Source organism: Carassius auratus, chromosome 14, assembly GCF_003368295.1.
Source record: "Carassius auratus strain Wakin chromosome 14, ASM336829v1, whole genome shotgun sequence".
Taxonomy (NCBI): domain Eukaryota; kingdom Metazoa; phylum Chordata; class Actinopteri; order Cypriniformes; family Cyprinidae; genus Carassius; species Carassius auratus.
In genome coordinates this window covers 14,593,241-14,616,577 of record NC_039256.1, presented here as the reverse complement: position 1 = coordinate 14,616,577, position 23,337 = coordinate 14,593,241, and positions in this window count along the sequence as shown.

Here is a 23,337-nt window from a genome sequence, read left to right as displayed (position 1 = left end):
GACTGGGAAAGAGAGCGAGAGCGAGAGAGAGAACAAATAGTTAGAGATTAATCTAAAATAATTCTGTTTCTGTTCACAGATGATGTTTTTCCTGGGGAAAATATAATAAATATAAGTTCAACTATTCTCACATTTTTTTAATATTATTTCATTGCTAATGAATATTACTTTTTTTTTTTTTTTTTACATTAATGGCAGTTTTTATACTCATATTTACTTTTGTCAGCATGAGAGTAAAAAACATTACCAATCAGAAGTTCTCTTGATATTCTTTTCTGTCGAGTAAAGACAATGGCAAAGATTGAATCTTATAAAATACAAAAAGTAAGATGATGAAATAATCTGAGACATACTGACATATTTGATCTGATATTGAAGATGTTGGGCTTTCTTGCTCACCTTAACATATTCATGAATGATGGCAGATCTTTTGAAGTTGTGGTCACACTGAACATCATTAGAAGAAAAAGTTTCTATAGGTCACAAATCCCAAAGGTCACAAAAACATCCAGAATAGCAGCATGAATATTAAGCCATGTGTGATTGAAGGAAAAGTTAATACAAAAATAAAGATTTGCTTTAAATGTAGTCACCCTCATATGACCCAAGATTATATATGTTTTTACCAGAACAGATTTGGAGAAGATTACATCACTTGCTAAACAGTGGATCCTTCCAGTTAAATATTAGTCCCCTATAATATTTCATATAAAGTTTTGTCTGAATCAGGAGAGAAATACGCACCTATCAAGCACCGTTTCATAAGTGAAAATAGCTAAAACAGTTGTTTTTTAAAAAAGTAGGATTTTTAGAAACAACTGGGGATTAACTTTTTCACCGTTATTATGGATTACCAGCTTCTAATTTTTGGCAAGAAGCAAATATTTTAAATTGCACAGGATTTGTGTGGATTACTTGTGAATTATTGTGGTGTTTTTATCAGCTGTTTGGACTCTCATTCTGAAGGCATCCATTCAATGCAAAAGATCCATTGCTGAGCAAATGATGTAATACTTAATTTCTCCAAATCTTTTCTGAAGAAGAAACAAACTCATCTATATCTTGAATGTACGGATAACTCCATTTTCAGCTAATTTTCATTTTCTGGGTGAACTGTTCCTTTAATGTCTTTTGTGCCTATGGAACTCCATAGAATCGTTTTTTTAAGAAGCTGTCGGGGAATTATGATTTCTCCTTGGATCCTTGGATTCTACATGTCCAGTATGTATGCATGCACACGCTTTCTCCTTCCTGCTTTCCATCATGCACCCTCACACAAAAACACCCAAGTAGCCTTATATCTGTGCAGAAACACTCACACACATAGTCTTATCTCCTTCTAGACAGACCTCCTCATATCCTAGTGGAATTGTGCAAGACCTCCACTGCTGAGGATTAGATCTTTTAAGAGTGTTGCATTCTGATGCAGTTCCTGTCTTAGGTTAGCGGTCCTCTGGGATACGGGAACACTTTCACACTGTGCTCACAGTTGCACCATTGCGAGGTTAAAATGTTAAAAGAGCATCTGCTGTTGAGGGGAATCTTCGGCATTAAGCCCATGGGACCACTGTGAAGATGGACAGCAGATAAAGATGGATCAATCTAATCTCACATGTTATGTCGCTCTTCTTCTTCTTATGGAAATGGATCCTTGGAACAATTGGGCTTGAACATTTTCTGAGAAGTTTGTAGAGGTTTACAGTCTTTTAAAAATGTCCTTTAAGATGCTGCAGGAAATAAATGGTTATGATGGGATGCCCCGCAAGATAATCTTGTCCAATTGTGAAGGAGTGCAGCTGAACGATTTAATTACTTGCTAGTGCTTATCAGCACAGTCCATCTTTTTATCTATCCTTTGTTCATTTCACCTACCTCATTTCATTTATTGGAATATCTTGTATAAACTGGAACTCCAGTTAGTCAGACCAACTGGGTGATTACTTAAATGAAATGTGAGGGTTTTATTAGAAGATAAGGGGAGTACAAACTAAATTTAGACTTGAATAATCTCAATCTCATATTTTTCCTCAGTACAGACCAGGCTGGTCAAAATTTTGAGAAAATTAATATTGATGAAGTGTTACATGACAGGACAAACAATATTGATTTGATCCATCCATCACAATAAAGTTTTATATTGTTTATATATCAACATAAGTGAACTAATAATACATAAACAATAATATCAGAAAAAAAATGTCTTTATGTATGTTTTTCTGGAGTGAAATGGAAATTAATGAATTCATTACACGTACAGAAGTTATGAGAATTTTAAAACATTTATTACATTTTAATTCTGCTTCCTTTAAACCAATTTATAAAATAAAAATGAGATATATAGGCTAACTCTTGATTGCATTCTAAGTTGCTTTGGATGAAAGCATTTGTTAAATGCATAAACATAAATGCATCCTATTGGATTCTTCAGATCAAATTCAAGAATTGAAATTGAATTGGATTGAAATTTTATTAATATTCATTTCAATTCAGAATGGTCTAGAACATACACAACATACACATCTACCTCCTATTTGACGGGACTAAAATGAAGACTTTCTCCTGTAACTGAGGGAAGGTTACAAATTATGATTGATCAACCTCAAAGCCCTCCATTTTCTAACCTATTGAGTTTGATTTGCATCGCCCAGCTTTCATTCACAGCTGTGACCCATGTGGAAATGAGGGGATCAGCGATTAGCCAAGCGTCCACTGGATGTGTCCAGCAGGCATCGCAGAGAGGATGCTATGTGTGAGCTTTTTGGGTTTGTTCAATGCATTGCCATTCATCAACTCTCATTACAGAGCCTAGCGACTGGTGACCCAGCGATTCAGAGCCACAGATACAGAACTCTTCATCCACCCCCATCTGTTCCAGTCCATTAGCTTGGGAGATGGGCCTGAGCCTGTGGTAAATGCTTTCCAGAACATTCTAATTCCACTCATCTCTGTGTCTCTCATTGCAACGTACCAGCTACACCACAGAGATCCATTCCATCCCCATGACAACAGCGACAACATCCCCGCTTCCCGGTTCCAGATTCGGGTCTGTTTGCACATACTGTCATGAATGGGGTGTTTAAAAAGATGTGAAAACTGTCATTTGTAAGCCGCGTGCAAAATAGCACTAATTCATAATTATTCTGAAAAAGAGCATGACATGATATGTGACACCGTATTAAATCACTGCAGAGTAATAAGTGGGATTTTCTAAGGGGAGCATTGCTATTTCTGTTGCTCATACTTATGTTAAGGGTCTAAGTATTACAATTTGGCAAACAATTTATCCTGCACCATTTTTTTGCAACAGACTTAAAAAGGTATTAGCAACTATCTTTTTTTTATATATATAATTAATAGTGCTGTCAAATGATTACCGGTAATTGCGAATATTCGCATCCAAAATAAAAGTTTTTGTTTACATAATATGTGTATACTGTGTATATTAATTATGTATATGTAAATACAAACACATGCATGTAGATATTTAAGAAAATGTTTATATATTAAATATATTTATATATAATATAAAATTTAAGAATATGAATATATACATTTAAATATTTTCAAAATATATACTTTATGTATTAATGTATACATAATAAATACACACAGTGACAGCACTAATAATGTAGCACAATATTGTAAAAAAAAATCTGGTAATAATTTAAAACCAATTTATTTAAATTGTAATTTATTTTTTATATATAACAATGACATAAGACACTGTTCAAAGAATTATACATTGTCTAATAACATAAGAAATCTATTAATAATTGAACACCATATCATTTTTTTTAATTCAACTATTTAATTAGATTTTTTATATATATAAAAATGACAAGTTTATACATTTTCAAAGAGTAATAAATGTATAAAATAAAATAAATAAAAACAAATACAGAATATTTTTCAATAAAGCAATACAAATAAATATATTATGTTATATATCATGGCTGAAATAAATGATGTTGTATATACTATGAAGATTATTCTATATTAATTGTTCAGTTACTTATAACTATTTAAACTGAACCAGTATATTTTACAGTTATAGGATTAGGCCTTGTTTTATATTTGTTTTATCTTTCATTTTTTGTCTGGCTCTGTCTTCAGCTGCCTCTGCAAGGATGCATTTTGTGGTCCTCTGAGGAACATACTGATGATTCATCTCCCCTCATGTAAGGCAAAACTCCTCAAATACATTCACACGCTTTTATCTATTAACAGAGAGCAGGTTTGGCATTTTCAATAGGCTGTGGCCGTTAATGACACCATTAAGACAGCAAATCTGCTCAGCCCACACTAATTTATTCATGAGCACACCAGGAACTCATCCTTTGAAATGTGCAATTGACCTTTCCACTGGCTTTTAGTACTAAAACAGCCATCGTTCGACCACAGTCAGGCTTATTACATGTTTTAACACATTGGCTGCTGTTGTATGGTAAGTGTTCATTCATTATGCGACTGAACCCTCACCCGGACCATGACTAGCCAAGGGAGTGGAAAAGAATCTGTATTATCTGACTGCAGGCTTACAGATGAACTTTTTGAACAATGAACAGATGAACAAAGCAGCATCTGCCCTAATGATGTTTTTAGGTTGTGTTTGTTACCAGAATACTTCCACTCAGCTGCCCTCTCTCTTCCTGGTTAATCAGGGAGCCAATTGAGGAGTGCACTTCCCTTTTTAATTTGCCTTCTACCTCAGATAACTCATTTGACTCCCTGCAGACCTTGTGTAGTTTTAGTATGAGCACTGAGAGTAGATTGAGCACATGGTCCCTACTCCCAGCTGGGAAAATGTGTTTTAGCTTCTGTTTAAATATTGTATTGATCATTTAGAGGCAGCTTCATTTTTTTTAATCTAGTCACTGCTTTAGATCACTCTTCAAAAGCTAATTAGAAAAATATGGAAAACTGTGGTATGTTAATTTAAAATGTAATAACTTTAGATTATATTTAGGTAGTGTGTAATGGTGCATTGCATTTTTTTAAGGTCATAGTTGTAGTTTATATCACTAAATATAGAAAACAGTGACTGTTTAATTTTATGCTCTGTTTAATTCGGGTAAGTGTGTACAATGTATACATTGTTTTAAAGTAAAAAAAAAAAAAAAACCTTTGTATTAAAGAAAACATGAAATCTGTTTTGATCCCATTTTCTTTCTAAATGCATGGTGATGGTCGTGTCTTATTCCAGAGAAAAATAAATTGTGTGTCACTGGCGGTTTTTAAAGGAATAGTTCACTGAAAAATTAAAATTAGCTAAGAATGTACCATCGGGCTATCTAAGAGGTAGATGACTTTAGCATTACATCACTTGCTCACCAATGGATCCTCTGCAATGGATGGGTGCCGTCAGAATGTGTCCAAAAAGTTGAACAAACAGCTGATAAAAACATCACAAAAATACACAAGTAATCCACACCACTCCAGTTCATCCGTTAATGTTTTGTGAAGTGAAACGCTATGTTTATAAGAAACTGATCCATCAGATGCATCTGGCCATCATCTATAATAACGTTTTCTCCAGTGAAAGGTCCATCTCCTATTGTTCTCTCACATCAAAATCCGACAGACATATTTGTTTAAACTCTTTAGATGATTTATGCTTGTAAGTGTTGCGTATTTCATTGCATATTGATCTGTGCATAGTTCTCTCCTGATTCAGGCAAGACTACTTTTTCACTGGAGGAAGCAGTATTTTGTATAGAGTGCTTGTATTTAAACTGTTAGAAACTGTTTGAGGTTAAAACATCTCGATCTATTTGTGATCTAATGTTAAATTTCTCCAAAAGTGTTCTTGAGATTAATGATGAGAAACAAACTCATCTTGGACGGCCTGAGGGTGATTCCATTTTCAGGAACTTTTTCATGTTGGATTTTATGTTGATGTTATATTTTAACATTTTTAAATGTAGACTATAAACAATATAAGTACAATGCATCTGCACATATTTATTGTAAATTTAAAATACCGCATCAAAGATCTGTTTCAAAGAACACAAGCTGTTTATGTGGATTTCTTGAAAAAATACACCACAGCGTTCAACAAAAACGTTTTCTGTAATAATACATTTTTTAAAGCTCTGCCTTTTATCCATCAATCAAAATTTCACTATATTAGACAGTGTAATCAAGCAACAAAGTTCATATTAGAAATGATGCTGAATTCCATTTGTGTGTAGAGAGCAAAAGGGATTAGCATGTGCTAATGAGCGTTTGATGAGCCAAACAGGAAGAATCCAGGCCAAATTATTTGTGCCTGGCATTGGATACGGCCACCAAGCACTATAACTCAGATGTAAAACAAGCACAAACAGAACTCCTAAAGAGAGCAGAAGAGACAGACTCTCTAAAATAATAAGTGCTACATCAGTACAGTGCAAGCCGCTAAATAATATCAATATCTCCTATTCAAGGTTGTAGTGCTACTTTGAAGGAGCCCAAATCACTCACTCACTCACTCAGACTGCAACATCAGCTCATCTATAGGACGACTTCTGAAGGATCAGATGAGAGACAGTCCTTCAGGCTTTGAATAAAGAGAGCGAGAGAGAGTGCAATCTGCCCCACCGCTGGTATCAAATGACCTTCACTGTGCAAACATATCCATCTGTTATGTCTGCAAAGACGATGACAGACAGCCAAATAGTGCCTTATAATTAAGTAAAAATGAAGCAGACATCAAACTTAACGATCCAGCTCCATTAATGTCTGTGCAGGTATTTACAGGATTTTATTAGTAAAAGCTCCTGAAGGACAGACACACAGCCAAACATTTACGAGCATTAATAATGTATTGATTGTTTTTTAAGACAATGTACTGTACAATGTTGTGTTTATAATTATATATTTGGCATATTTACTATCACAAATGATGAATACAGTAATTATTTCACATTTCAGCTGGCACTCATAAGAGACTCTTTTTGAATAAAAGAGCTTGACAGATGATTTCTGTAAACAGAAATTCAACTGAATTACAAGTTCTCAGTTCAGCAGAGCTGTCCGTCAAAGTTGAATACAAAGTGAATTGTCTTGGCAAGCTTGAAAAGTCTTTTTTTGCTTTCACTAATTAGCCAAAAAATATTTTTGCAGCGTGCATTTGCTGATTGAAGTATTTTTTTACACAATGATAAAATCACCAAAGAACAAGAACAATTGGCAGTAATTGCCAGGAAAATGAAAGCCATGCTCATCTAAATGCTGTCATGAAAGGTTTCACTGTCATTAGGTGGACATGATGGACGGTCAGAGTTGGAAGGGCATTTTATGAAACATGACATATGACCTTTAAATGTGAGCGTGTATTAATCAGAGGCTGAATGAATGCATGTAAGCTCATTAACAACATTTGACCTTCTGATACCTAAGCATTTTTCTACCAGCCTACAGGTAGAAACTCAAATCTGCTAAACCTGTAAGAACTGTAAGGAGATGGACTGTTAAAGCAGAGAGGGGTTCACAGAGCTGCTTTGAACTTAATGATCGGAGTGTTTTTGAGGCTGCAGCTACTGATCTGGATTACTATACAGCACGTCCTGATTTTGCGAAGTTAGATGTGTTCCTAGGTCAACATATTTTGTTGACCCTGGAACAACATTTTACTCCAAAAATATATTCTTGAACATATCCCTACACCTAAACCTAACCCTAACCATGAGTAATCCCTAAAATCAGAGGAAATGATAGATGAATGACACTGATGTACAAGCACCAAACAGTGATTTTAAGCGTAAACTTCACAAAATCTATAAACTGGTTCTTCAAATCTGATTCGCTAATCACAATGTTGTTCCAGGGACAACAAAGATGTTGTCCCAGGAACATGTCTCACTTGATAAAATCAGGTTCTGCTTACTATACATCAGTTTCTGTCAGGATATGGGTCTTCCCAGCAGGACTTGACTTATTTAACATTTAACAATGACAAACCTTGGTTCAGTGCAAAACAAACAGCTTCGTCAGGCCTAAGAGGACGCCTACAGGACTGGGGACACATCACAGTCCCTTCTCGCCCCAGACACAACCTGTTTGCACTTCTCCCCCTCAGGCAGATCTCTGGGCACTAGTACATCTAGGCATAAAAACTGTTTATCCCCCCATGCCATCTCCAGCTTAAACAGCTAACATATGAATCATTACATGTGTTCTGTAATTCATTTCTGTGATTCGTTCTCCATCTTTAGTTATTGCTTCTTTCTCAACTATTATGTAAATACATGTAAATATGCATACAAAATCTCTTTATTTATACTGCTGTATGTAGAGTAAATGTACAAATCTGTACATAAATCTACAGTTCCAGATTCACACACATTAATGTTAAGTATTTCTATTTAAAAGTTTTTCTGTTCTCATGTCAGATATGTATGTATGCATGTACCAGGAGAACCTTAAAGAACAACAAATTCCTCGTGTGTTTGCGCATACCTGGCGAATGAAGCTAATTCTGATTTCTTATAGCCATAGGGGTGACTAAAACATTAGAAGAATACATTTGTATAGTTAATACAAACCCAAGAACACATTTTAAAGTAGATTAAAGCATGCAAAACTGCATGATTCTAGAAGGGTTGATGGGGCATTTTTCTGTTGCTAAGGTTTTCTGAGTTTTCTTCCTAAGTGGTTGCTAGGGTGTTCTGATTGGCTTATAAAATTAAAAGAGCCCACCCATGTCTCAATGTTATTCTGACTCTTAAGTCAATTTTTTGCTCGGGGGGCCTCGACAAACTTTGAGGGGGGCCTCAAATTTATTTAAAGTGATAGTTTTAAAAAATGAAATTTAACCCATGATTTACCATCCTATGTACACTTTCTTCGTTCAGACAAATTCAACAAAGTTATTTTAACACAAAGTGTGAAAAAATGTCCTGGTTCTTACAAGCTACAGTATATAATCGCAGTGAATGGGTGTTGAGATTTTGAAGTCCAATAAAGTGCATCCATCATTCATTAAAAAAATACTCCACATGGCTCTGGGGGTATAATAAAGGACTCCTGAAGTGAATCGATGCATTTGGGTAAGAAAACTATCTGTATATAACTGTATCTCATCCCTTGAAGCACCACTCTTTTGTGAATGAGCATACGACAGTTTGTGGAAGCTAGAGACTACGGTTTACACAGTAAATATGGGTATTTTTCTTAGACAAACTCATCACTTCCTTTCAGAAAGCCTTTATTAAACCACCAGAGCTATTTGGAGCAATTTTATGATGGATAGATGCACTTTATTGGACTTCTAAATCTCAACACCCATTCACTGCCATTACAAGGTTTGGAAGAACCAGGACATTTAATTTAACTCAGACTGTATTTGTATGAAAGACCAAAAAAAATAATATACACCTAGGATGGCTTGAGGGTGAGTAAATCATGGGGCACTTTTCAGTTCTGGGTCAATTATCACTTTAATATTGTGACCACTTATAAATCAGTCCTGTTACTATTAGATCAGATCAAACCTGGTAGCCCTTAATTTAGTAGGTAGAACTACTGGTTGATTTTCCATAGCTGAAATGTTATTCCTCTTGCTTTGCATGAAATGTATTTGGTTTTAATGGAGACTGAGCTGCTTGGCTCAACACTGATCCAGAATGATTGACAGCAATATCAGCACTGCCCACACATCATTTACATTTATTCACTCCCATTATGTATGCCTGTCACTATGCATCAGGCTACAATCAATGCTGTGTGTGTGTGTGTGTTTGTGGGTGAGATTATTTTGTGCAAGTATGCATGCATGCATTTATGTGTGTGTGTGTGTGTGTGTGTGTGTGTGTGAGTGCACACATAGACACTACTTTAACAAGGCACAAAAGAGCAACAGATGACTGACTGTTCAGTGGGAATGACCCAAGACTCAGTATGATGTCATCCACCTGCAGGTGTGCAGCATTGAAGCGTTCTTGAGAGCTGTAGATTCACGTCTTCTCCTTTTGTCATTAATCCAGCACTGTGCACCGATCCAAGCTTGCAAAGGCAGAAAACATGTGTGTGTTTTTGTCTGAATGTGTGAGTCAGAGCATGTGAGTGTATGGAGACCATTCTAGCCGGCAGATGGCCACCCGGAAGGGCTTCATCTCTGGCCTCATTGGCTGCTCACATCACAGGCGTGCTGGGATATACACACACCTGAGCCAAGTTTCTCTCCCCCTGACTGCAGCGAGAACAATTGTTGTTCTGCAAACTACGTTTTATGTGTCAGTATTAGTATTTCTAATGCGTGCGCTTTAACAAATAAACCCAGTAATCCAGTTCGATTTCTCGTCTGAGGTTCATGTGCGTAATAATCTCTAATTACAGATCAGTAGGATAAATAAAAAACCTAGAAATACCCAGGCATATGGTGTTTGCCTCATTTTATTAGACTGGATCTGCTTGCCTATAATTCTCCTGGAGTTTACAGCACCTTGTTTTGCCTCCCAGACTTATTGTTGAGTATTGAAAGCCTGGTGACACCTGGTCTGGGTGTTTGCTTGCTGGGGCAGAAATAATCAGCATGTTGTCAAGCTGAAGCAGGACTCAGCAGAAAGATCAACATCTTTGGAATCAGACAGGCGAAGAGACACATGCTGTTCCCTTTAATTTGCTTTGTCTAGGGATCTTCTGGGTCTGAAAACCCCACTTGAAAGGATAATTTAATCATATTTATAATGTTTAATTTGTAATTGATTGATTTATTTAGGGACAGTACACATTAATAATAATTTAAAAGTCTGTAAAAGTGACTTTGTGCTTCTTTTGGGATTCTTTGGGAATGTTCATTTGCAGAACGCAAGCTTCTAGAGGGCAAATTAGTCTCATCTTGGTTTATTTCAAAGTCCTCCAACGTTTTTCATTACAAATCCTTGTTTTGTGCTTCTAATACAGGACCAGCATTTAATTTTGTTCTCTCTCTGCGCTCATCACTAACCACGCAGCTTTGACGAACTACGACATCCACCTGCACGTCTTCCAGTTCCCAACAGTCAGCAGAAGTGAGACAAAAACAGTTTATTATGTTTGAAATCTGAATATTTATCTCACAAAAATGCATGGATTCACTAAAGGAGGCCTTTATTCACCCCCAGGAGCCGTGTGAGGGATGTTTTATTACAGATATGCGCACTTTATTTCACGTCTTCTGAACAGTTGACAACAAACACCTTTTTACCCCCACTGAAAGGCTTGAAAGAGAAAGTACAATATTTAGTACAACTTCTATTGGATTATTCTGAAAGAAGAAAGTCACATACACCTAGGATGCTTAGAGGGTGAGTAGAAGATGAATGTAATTTCATTCTCTGGTTGGATGCTACTAAATTCATTAATGTACAATTAATTTGTAGTCTCATGTGTACTTATTTTAAAGAAAATTAACATTATTAGCAACCCATTCTCACTCCAAAGGCGTCAAAAACCGAAGCATGGTCAAGCGCCCCTAGCGTCACTTTTATGACGCCAAATGTGCCTCTCGGCGTCGAATATCGAAGCACTACGACCTTCATTGCTTTCAATGGGAAACTTTTGGCGTCAGAATTCGACAAGAGGACATGAGATGTTTATCGCTATGAAATCACGTTCAAGAAGTCTCAGCACACATCGCGATACTTGCTATCAGTTCCACAGTTTGGGTGAGTAGTCGTATATACGCTCTTTTAATGCCTTTTATAAAATGTATTCTGTCTTATTTATTAATCAAATTAGTGCCATATGTTTAATCGCTGTATTATATCGGTCATCCGCGGCTGTCTTTGAGTTTCATTGCGTTTAAATAAATGAACACAGCTGCTAATTAGTCTGATTAAACTCTATCTGTCACGTGACGTGCCATAGACCTTGGAACGGTTTTATATTATTATTAATTTCAGGATTAACTGTAACTGTAGTTTTACTATGGTATATTAATAATCAATACAACAATACAATAATCACCAAACCAGCTATGTTTGTATCACTGTAATGTTAGTGTTTTTATGTGCTTTTATATGACAGATATCACAGTAATCATATGTTCTGTAGCATGCTTTTAATACCTTTTAATGTAAATCCAAAAAAAAAAAAAAAATCAAATTAAAAATAAATAATAAAACATGCATTTTTCCATCTTGCAGTTCTTTCATATCAGTTTATATATATATATATATTTATTATATCTAAATATTTTGCTCACAGATCATTATTAACATTCTGTATATAATTCAATTTTATTTACTCTCCCCTTTTTATTATTTTTATTTTTATTTTTAGCTGAAAAGACGTAAAGGCAGTCAGCCCAGTGGTGTTTCTGGAGAGGGATTCCTTCAGAAATGGAGAAGACAGAAAGCTGCGGAGGCACATATTTGCAGCAGTAAGTCTGTGATAGTTTGTCCCTTTTATCAAACATTCCTGCTGTTATAATTTGTACAGCATTTGTTGTTTCTTAAACTGTTGCACTGTCCAAATACCCACACTTGCCATCTTTGCACTTGACCACTTGATTACTTATTTGAAGTCTTTCCTGTATTTGGCCTAGTGTTCGAGTGAGCATGATAACCACAAGTGTGTGTCGAACTTTTCATGACCTGATGACTGTGTTTCCCAATCCTGATCCTGGAGAACCCCAGCACTGCACGGTTTTGGTGTCTCTCTTATCTGCCTTGGAGTCTTCACTGATGAGCTGATGAGTTGAATCAGGTGTGTTTGATCAGGGAGACATCTCAAATGTGCAGTGTTGGGGTTCTCCAGGACCAGGATTGGGAGCCACTGCCTTATGGGACACTTATGTGTTTACAGAGATTTTTAATAACTAATTATCAATATTTCACATACTGTACATTGGACAGCTTCCCATGACCTCTTGTGAGATCTCGGCAAAAAGTCTGACGATTTATTCCAAAACATGATGCATGATGGGATACACTAAGCTTTGTATAGTGCTCCGGAGCAGTATTGGAGAGGTTTAGTGTGTGTTAAGGACGCTGTGCTTTGGCATTATTAAGACTGGGGACAGTCTCGTTCACACACTGTCACGTACACACACTCTCAAGTGGCCAAGACTGCAAGTGTGGGTATCTGGACAGGGTCAAAGTCTTAAAAATGATCCCTAAACACATCACAGTCTTAATAATCCAGTTTAACACTGTATGATATTGTACAAGCCCCAGGACGGTCTCATCTGACACTATCAAAAGAATTCATATGACTATAGCTTGCTATTAATTACTTGCTTTCAATAATGGATGCATTTAACATTTAATTTACAGCATCTTTACAGAGGTGTAATGTACAAGTTGCACGTAATTAATAATATTTCCTTCTTTCTGTCTTACAGGATTTTTTGCAGATAATCCTAATGCTGTTCTTCTTTTTCAGGTCTAAAATATCAAGCTCAACAACTCACTCAAGAGCCAACCCTCACAAACCTTCCTAAAAACTAAAAGAGCTATTACTGAGTCTCAGCGAATCTTGCCATGATCAGCTTTTCCCAGGTACATTTGTTTAGAATATTTTTTTTAATCAACATTTACTCCTCAAATGCTCTGGTCTGAATCTTACTTTAAATTAACTTAATTATGTTTAATGAGCAATATTAATTGCACACAGAGTAAGTAGAGATTATCTTGTTTCACAGAAGAGAAAGAAAAACCAAGGAAATGATTTGCTCAGGATGAGGAATGAAGATGGCCATCTTATGCTCAAACAAACAGAAGTCCTCTGGTATGTGTGTGTTGAAGCAATGCTGTGTTATACAACATTTTATGATGATCTCTCACAGAACTGGTCATGTCAGCCTTAATTTCTTTTTTTACTATTACAATTGCAGCATGTTAGCAAAGTGTGACTGGACATTTTTAATATTATGTTTTTAAAAACACACCACCTGTTTTAAGAGTAGACAAGTATCATGAAATTGGTTTAGTTGATATAAACACCAATGTACATTATTTAATTGTTTTCTAAATGTTATGTTATAAATTGTGAATTGATAGTTGATTGGTTTGAAGCCAGGCCTTACACTGCACAGACTAAAACACATTTGTGAGAGAAGTCAGGAACTTTGGAGAAAGATTCTAGAGGAAAAAAACACATTTACTGCAACAATAGATGAATTCTAGAGTCTCTGAGAACTACACATGCTAATGCAGTCTCATGAGCAAGACCTTTGCCTCTGTAACTTTTTCTTAATTCTTTAATTTTTATTGCAGTATTTTAATTTGTACAGATGGTCTCATCAGCCAAATGAGGGGTTTTGACCAAATGATGCTCTTGAAAGGAGTGAAAGAAGAGGATGTGCTAAATTCTCTTCAGAGAAAAAGCTTCTCAAAAGGTCTCAAAACAGCTTGAAGAATGGTAAGTGTACAGTACTACAAGGGTCATAGTTGCTCACACTGCTAAAATCACACAGAACATAAGCTGAGCTCTCTGTCCATTAAACAACTTCATCTGGATTGCTTGTTTCACTTTGACCAGGTCTGGGATCTTAGGACTGAGAGATCCTCTGGCTGAGAACAAGCACATCAGTGCTGGATATCAACCACAAACTGTTTCCAGGCACGAGAGAAGAAGAACACGATGGGGAGATGAAACCAGTTTAGATGTGATGATGGGAATCATTATTTTCTGGAACCGTATCTCATGTCTTATATATATCACATGATCTGTATCACAGTTGACTGGATGGGACTCTGTGACTTTTAAGGACATTTCATCACTCATCTGTGTGAACTGATTAATATATGAGGTTAATGTATTTTTGATGATAATTATTTTCATTGAATCTTATTCGTCTTGATTCTACTTTATCAACTTTATAGTCTATGCTTCAATAAAATGAAAATGGTGAATATTGTGTTCTGAAGATTCTTGGTAGATACATAATTTTACTAGGTAGGCTCATATGTGTTTATTTTAGACTTGGAAAAACAACATTTTAATTATTGAGATTATTTTTTTATTTAAGACATAAACATTTTTGATCGGATTAATAACATCTGGGACAGCAGTACACCAGAAAGTAATTTTTTTATATTTTAGTAACAAATATGCAAATTTTTTTGTGAAATAAAGGAAGTTACGAGATTAACTATTCTGCATTACAAGATGGTGCCATGGGCTTTATTGTTACAAACACTTGAGGGATAACTGAGAATGTAGCAGGAATGATCAACGTGGATCTTGTACTGCATTAAAACCAAGAGCAGGCAAATTACTGATGTCCAGCACCTGAGGAATAAGATACGGTGAGGGTGAGGAAGACATTTTTACACTGATTTTTGCTAAATAGTTATATATATATATATTAATAATTAATATTCTTAGCACTGCATGAATTTGTCCTTATGTAATAGTGAAGTATCACAATGTGTACACATTGTCCTTGATTACTGCTTTACAGTGGGGAATAGATAAAGGCAAGTTGTTGCAGGTTCATCCATTATATTTCTTGCCATATACTTCAAAAATCAAATAAATAATCTATTATTTTCATTATTAAATCATTTCTTTCTAATTTTTCAATGTTTCAACAGATGGCCTCACAATGTCCTGTCAAAAGGTATAATAGTCATGATGAATAGAATAGAAAACAGAGGACTGTGAAAACTGTCAGATATAAATGTGACTCAGCTCAGTTTGTTGTCCATTATGAGGAGAATACATATATGTAGGTTTTACTGCCCTTCAACCCCCCGGGGCCCAGTAGCACCCCCCGGAAGAGCCCAAAACTGTACTTTTCAAATGGCTGTAAATCAGAGTCCAATTAACATATCAAAGAGAAAATGGGCAGGATTATTACTTATGCTATGCTGATAAAATAATGTTGAGCTCAGTTTTCAGAAATAAATGGAAAGCTGACATAAAGGCATTTTAAATATTGCTCACTGTAAAATACCACATTTCAGCCTGCCTCTCAAATATATCATAGAGGTTTGCACAATAAACATATTTAGATATCCAGTTTTCCTTAAAATAAATAATTTATTTCGTTTCGTTAATAAAAAGTTTTAAACTACATTACCCACAAGCCTCCGTCGTTCTATCTATGCAAAGGCAACACTAGGGGGCTGTTTTTTGTAGTTCATTGAAGTTATGCTTAGGGTTAGGATTAAGATCTCGCTAAAGATGTCATTTTTGTCAAGATAGCAACACTTCATTGTTGACTTAATATATTACTAATGTGATGATAGCAGCAAAACATACTTTTTAACATGATGCGCTGTTTAATATGGGTTAAAAGATAGTCCAACCACAGACTGTCCTGAAAATTCATAGCCAATGACATCAAAGCTGAGCAGCAGCGTCACACTTCCTTATCCATGTATGACCGACGTCTTTCGTTTTTCGGCTGAAGGGATAGATTCGGTTAACAATAGTTTAAGCTTGCTACTTATTAGATTCTGTTTTATTAACGTCTTCACGTTCCTCCGTTGTTCAGCTTGACAAACATTGGGCAATATTGATGTGCACATGCCCAGCAGTCGCAGTTGTATCCAACAGACAGATTCCTCTATAATAAATATAAGACACATTTTTAAGATTTGTATTTTTTTTTTTGACCAAAGACAAATATATTTACTAATCAAATGACGTGCTTCTAAAATTTACATTGTATATTACATTGTGTTTTAAAATTAAAATTGTTCACATTTGTGTTTCTGTGATTTACCATTCTCTACCATTTGAACTCTAGGAATAAAAACTGAAATTATAAATGAATGAATGAACAAATAAATACATAAAGCATAATAAACATGCATATTTTTGTAAGGATCTTCCATTATTTATTTATATGTCAAACTCATTTAAAGACAACATGCCCAAATTACTACACTGCATCCTCTGTCACCAAGCTCGTTTTTGCCACCATAAAGAATAAAAAGGCAGTTATGTTGTAAACATTAACTATTTTCAGTATGCAAATGAAAATGCTTTTATTAAAAAACAAAACAGTAAATACAGTATGTCTTTCAGAGAACACTGGAAAAAGTGTTGTGACCAAAATGTTATACAACACAATGTAAATGTTTCAAACTCACAAAAAAACACCATGAAGACATGCATGTCAAGTGTGCAATATATTTTTAATATGGAGCGCTATTTTTAACTATTGTTTTCATCACTGGTTCTGTAATGTATTCATTATGAGCTTATAATTAAAACAAAGTTACATCTTCTGCAAAAATCAAACCACTGCAAAGTCTAATCACTGATCCAGGGACCATTTCTGTGTGTGCGGGGGATAAAGAGTTAACGAGGTGAGTCCTTGTGCATGATGGAGCTACAGCTTTATCCTCAAACAATCCTGTAAGACAGAAAGGAAGGAAATATTAAATGACATTCAAATTATACATTACACTGTGTTTTGTTTAGACCATAAAAGCAGCCTCTGTAAAGATGCTGTATAATTAAATGTTAAATGCATCCATTATTGAAAGCAAGTAATTAATAGCAAGCTATAGTCATATGAATTCTTTTGATAGTGTCAGATGAGACCGTCCTGGGGCTTGTACAATATCATACAAGTGTTAAACTGGATTATTAAGACTGTGATGTGTTTAGGGATCATTTTTAAGACTTTGACCCTGTCCAGATACCCACACTTGCAGTCTTGGCCACTTGAGAGTGTGTGTACGTGACAGTGTGTGAACGAGACTGTCCCCAGTCTTAATAATGCCAAAGCACAGCGTCCTTAACACACACTAAACCTCTCCAATACTGCTCCGGAGCACTATACAAAGCTTAGTGTATCCCATCATGCATCATGTTTTGGAATAAATCGTCAGACTTTTTGCCGAGATCTCACAAGAGGTCATGGAAAGCTGTCCAATGTACAGTATGTGAAATATTGATAATTAGTTATTAAAAATCTCTGTAAACACATAAGTGTCCCATAAGGCAGTGGCTCCCAATCCTGGTCCTGGAGAAGCCCAACACTGCACATTTGAGATGTCTCCCTGATCAAACACACCTGATTCAACTCATCAGCTCATCAGTGAAGACTCCAAGGCAGATAAGAGAGACACCAAAACCGTGCAGTGCTGGGGTTCTCCAGGATCAGGATTGGGAAACACAGTCATCAGGTCATGAAAAGTTCGACACACACTTGTGGTTATCATGCTCACTCGAACACTAGGCCAAATACAGGAAAGACTTCAAATAAGTAATCAAGTGGTCAAGTGCAAAGATGGCAAGTGTGGGTATTTGGACAGTGCAACAGTTTAAGAAACAACAAATGCTGTACAAATTATAACAGCAGGAATGTTTGATAAAAGGGACAAACTATCACAGACTTACTGCTGCAAATATGTGCCTCCGCAGCTTTCTGTCTTCTCCATTTCTGAAGGAATCCCTCTCCAGAAACACCACTGGGCTGACTGCCTTTACTGAATTATATAAAGAATGTTAATAATGATCTGTGAGCAAAATATTTAGATATAATAAATATATATAAATATATATATATAAATATAAACTGATATGAATGAACTGCAAAATGGAAAAATACATGTTTTATTATTTATTTTTAATTTGATTTTTTTTTTTTTGGATTTACATTAAAAGGTATTAAAAGCATGGTACAGAACATATGATTACTGTGATATCTGTCATATAAAAGGACATAAAAACACTAACATTACAGTGATACAAACATAGCTGGTTTGGTGATTATTGTATTGTTGTATTGATTATTAATATACCATAGTAAAACTACAGTTACAGTTACTAATGTCCTGTTTACTGTGTTTTAACTTCACATTTCATTTATTACTATTGTAAGTGTCGTGATTACCATGATTTTACTACAAATACAACTTACATCATTAATCCTGAAATTAATAATAATATAAAACTGATCGAAGGTCTATGGCACGTCAGGTGACAGATAGAGTTTAATCAGACTAATTAGCAGCTGTGTTCATTTATTTAAACGCAATGAAACTCAAAGACAGCCGCGGATGACCGATATAATACAGCGATTAAACATTTGGCACTAATCTGATTAATAAATAAAACAGAATACATTTTATAAAAGGCATTAAAAGAGCGTATTTACGACTACTCACCCAAACTGTGGAACTGATAGCAAGTATCGCGATGTGTGCTGAGACTTCTTGAACGTGATTTCATAGCGATAAACATCTCATGTCCTCGTGTCGAATTCTGACGCCAAAAGTTTCCCATTGAAAGCAATGAAGGTCGTAGTGCTTCGATATTCGACGCCGAGAGGCACATTTGGCGTCATAAAAGTGACGCTAGGGGCGCTTGACCATGCTTCGGTTTTTGACGCCTTTGGAGTGAGAATGGGTTGTTATTAGACAGTATACCTCAGAAATAAAAAAATTTTTTTGAAAGAAGTATCGTATAATTTATTTAAGAATAAATGCAGTAAAATAAAGTAAAATTTGTGAAATAACATTGCAATGGTTAGTATTTGATTATATTTTAAAATGTAATTCATAATTCAAAGCTGTATTTTCAGCATCATTAATCCTGTCTTCAGTGTCACATGACCCTTCAGAAATCATTTTAATATACTGATTTACTGCTCAAGAAACATTTCTTAGTTTTTAAAAAGTAAATTAAAAGTTAACTCTAAAAAAGCTAATCTAAGCTTCAGGTTTATGTTTAATTCTTTATGAATTAAATGCCCTGGTGAACCTGTTCTCCGTGAATAGAACTTAATGTAGTAGTAGCCTAAATATGATTTTATTGCACTTTTAAGTGTCTGCCTGCCAATGCTGTGAGTTTTGGGGAAAGGAATATTTGTCTGGCTTACCAAGAGCAGACTAGAGTGAGTGTTGAAATCATTATTTTTGAAAATCCATTTTCCTACAACTAAGGCTACTTTTACAGTTTTCTCGCGGGATGTTTTTCATGTCCGCGGGTTGAAGCAACCCCAATAATGTGATATTTAGCCCCCTGGAAGGCGACTTTTACCAGGGGTACCCCACCAAAAAAATATTATTTTACCCCCCAGAATGGGATTTTTACCGTGAAAAGCAATTGGGCTAGTTTTGAGTAGCAATTGGGTGGGTTTTGCTGTGATAACCTGGCAACCCTGCCATTTGGAGCCACTAATGGTAGAAACACAAAACACGATTCATCTATACAGAAGACTCCTGTTGAAAGTCCTACGGTAACGAGAGCAATTGAAGGTTTTAAAAGCCCAGGTATAAGGTCTTATGTAAATGACCTGGCAAGAAATTACCACCTTGATTCAAATTGATCAGAAATAGCGAAATTAGCCTACCTCCTCAGGCCCGGAACATACTCTATGCAAGTACACGAGTGCGAATGCTTCTTCTTATGCAAGCTCAATTTCATGCACCATTGAGTTCAGAAATGTATCAGAACACGGTGTATAATCCAAGACAAGTACACATTGCATTCACAGTTTTGCCTCAGAGGGTGCTATTGTGGCGTTTAGCATTTGTGTAAACCGTCTCGGTCAGATTTTTTTAAGAATAAACATAAAGTATACACTGGATCAGCGAGCTGGCAATACTTTGGCCATGCAATCATGTCTATGTATGCTTGAGTGCTTCCTTGCATTTGTGAGCCTTCAGATAGCATTCTCTTCGTACAGTGTCCTTCAATAGCAAAAATTGAGAAAGAAACTGGGATTATGAAATGCAGTGCATTCAGAACAGTATTTGAGCAGATACAATTACAAAATAACAATGTTTTTGCAGATTTGAACAACCATTTTCTTTAGAATCACAACAGCGCAACAGTCAGACAAGGGCTGGTTAATATAGAGCAAGGACAGGAGAGAGAGACGGATAGAGAGAGATTATGAGGCGTGCTAAAGAGAGTAGAGGTCACTGATGGCTTTATTACTGTAGTGTAATAAGAAATCATCCGAATGGAAAGAGGACACCTGCCATGGTCTCATATAAAACATTCACTCTCCCAAAATACAATAGTGGATTTAGCCCATCTAGATCCAATACAATGTTTCTGGAAAGAACTTCTGAACACATTATTAACTTTTTCATTTAAAGCCATTGAAATTGGAGTTTTGTGGCTTTGGGCTGTTGGCTTTGAGTTTATCTGTACAGTGTACTGCTGAAAATTGACTAAATTTGTTTTAAAGTTGCCATGAAATGAAAATTCACTGTATACATTTTCCAAATGTCTGTTGTAGGAATATTGTGAATGATTAATCTGTGCATATTTTATTTTTTAAATGAAATTTACTTCATAATTTTTTCCTCAACATGTCATAGCTGGATCTTTTGGGGAAACAAGATAACTTCAATTACTTAGTTAGCTCCTTAAGTCATATACTTTCATATTCATAATTACATTCTTCAATCACATACCTCACTTCATCTGCTTCCAATTTTTGGGGCACAACCTCAACATCTCACAATCCAATCAACATTGAAGCAAAGAGCCAAGGCTTTTTTGATGAGCCATTCACATCTATATACGTACAGAAGAAAAGATCAGTTTATTGTGACACTCAGAATATTTTAATTTATCTTGTTAAAATTGAATTAAAAATGTACATTCTTTTTCTTTCAGAAAGTGTTTTTTCAATTTCACTGAAATTATTGGGTGTAATAGTGATCTCTACAGGTCAAAAGAAGTACAACACATCTGCAATGACTTTCAAATGAATGGTCACTGATGCCTATTTTTAACATCTGAGTGCATCAAGGGTGCGATCAAACAGGAGGTACGCCTTGGGTCAAAAGAGTTAACTAAGACTGATAACGGTGCAGACACCTGTCAATCAAAGGGTCAGATCCACACCTGCAGCCGCTATCCTTCAGTTCACCTGAGCAGAACTGTGGCTTTATTCCAAAACCTAGTCAGCTGCCTTGCTAAGGCTTATAGACAGCTACTTTATAAGACAGCATCCTGAACAGCAAGGTTTTGACATGTTGCTAAGATAACAATGCACTCTAATAGACATTTTTTAAAGTCAAAATTAAATTGAAAGTGCCATAATCTTTTCTTCCATTTTGTGACGTATATCGACCTTCTCAATCGAGAGAAAAAGAAACTTAGAAAAAAAGAAAAAGCGCTACCTTAAAATTTGTCTATGGCTTGGAATAACCTGTGCATTAATAGCTTCCTTATGATTCCTTAAAATGGTGCATATGAAAAAAGCTCAGTGTTTTGGAACAGTGTGTTTTTCATCCTTTAAGAATCTGTTTTATGTGATACTAAGAGAACGTTTTTGATCAGAAATTATCTGTGAGATTCCGTCCATTTTCCATCTGTAGAAAAGTTTTTGACATTTTACTTCTACTTTGGCATTTGAGATCTTTGTTGACCCCAAAGACCTTTTTCCCCCCACTGTGCTGATGTCTGTATCATGGCGGTGTTGACTGATGGGAAAACTGAACATATTCTGCCTTGTTTCTACATGACCTGAAGCGACTAAAATATCAGAACTCGATCTGTATTTCGCTTTCTCTGTTGAATAAGTCATCTCATCTGAATCAGGAAAGAAATTTGCACAGATAGTATATCTCAGATTATTATACATTCAAATATTATAAGCCAAAGAGTTCTAAACAGATATGTTGGTGGATTTTGATGTATGAGTTCCTATGTAGAAACAAAATCATCTACATCTTTGACAACCAAAGAAGTAGTATATTTTTAGTTTCTTTAAGTAAGTCAATCAACCAGCTGTGCCATTTTTGAAGCTTTTTTGTACAAATACAAGTGACCTTATATTACATGGTAAAGAGCAGCATGAACAATCTTCCTGGCATCTTCTTTTGTGGTGTTATTCACATTTCAAAATGTACGATGCAGTGACTGACCAATCAGAATCAAGTAAGAATGGTAGTGATAGAACAAAGTTTCAACATATTTCTGTAGTGTTGGCAGCCACGGTGCAGCTCCATCCTATAGCTATACATAGAGCTTTAGCACAGATTATGATTTGCAAATGAGTCATACCAGCATGAGGGGAGGAGGAGGGGAGGAAGAGCTCTCATCTGCAGTCCAGTTCAGCTACACCTCTCTTCATTTTTACAAATTTAATTCAAGGAGTCATTCTTTAAATTTTCACTTGATCTCCCTTTATCATTCTGTCAGAAAAAAAGCACTATTCCACTTGCTGAAACAATTTGATTCACCTGCAAGATCCTTTTTTAAACATGTATGTAGGCCAGCAGTCTCTCTTTGGCAGGTCATTTGAAATCATCCACAAAATTCCTATCATCTCTCGCTCTTTCTCTGGCATGTGAAAAATCAATCCAAACGTGGCACCTTTTCAAGTGCTGCTCATTTTAGAGAAAACTACTTGCTTTAGGGGGGGGGGGAGAATAAAGGAATACATTCAGACATTTGATAGCAGCGTTCATATTACTGATGATAATGTAAACTAGTAGATCT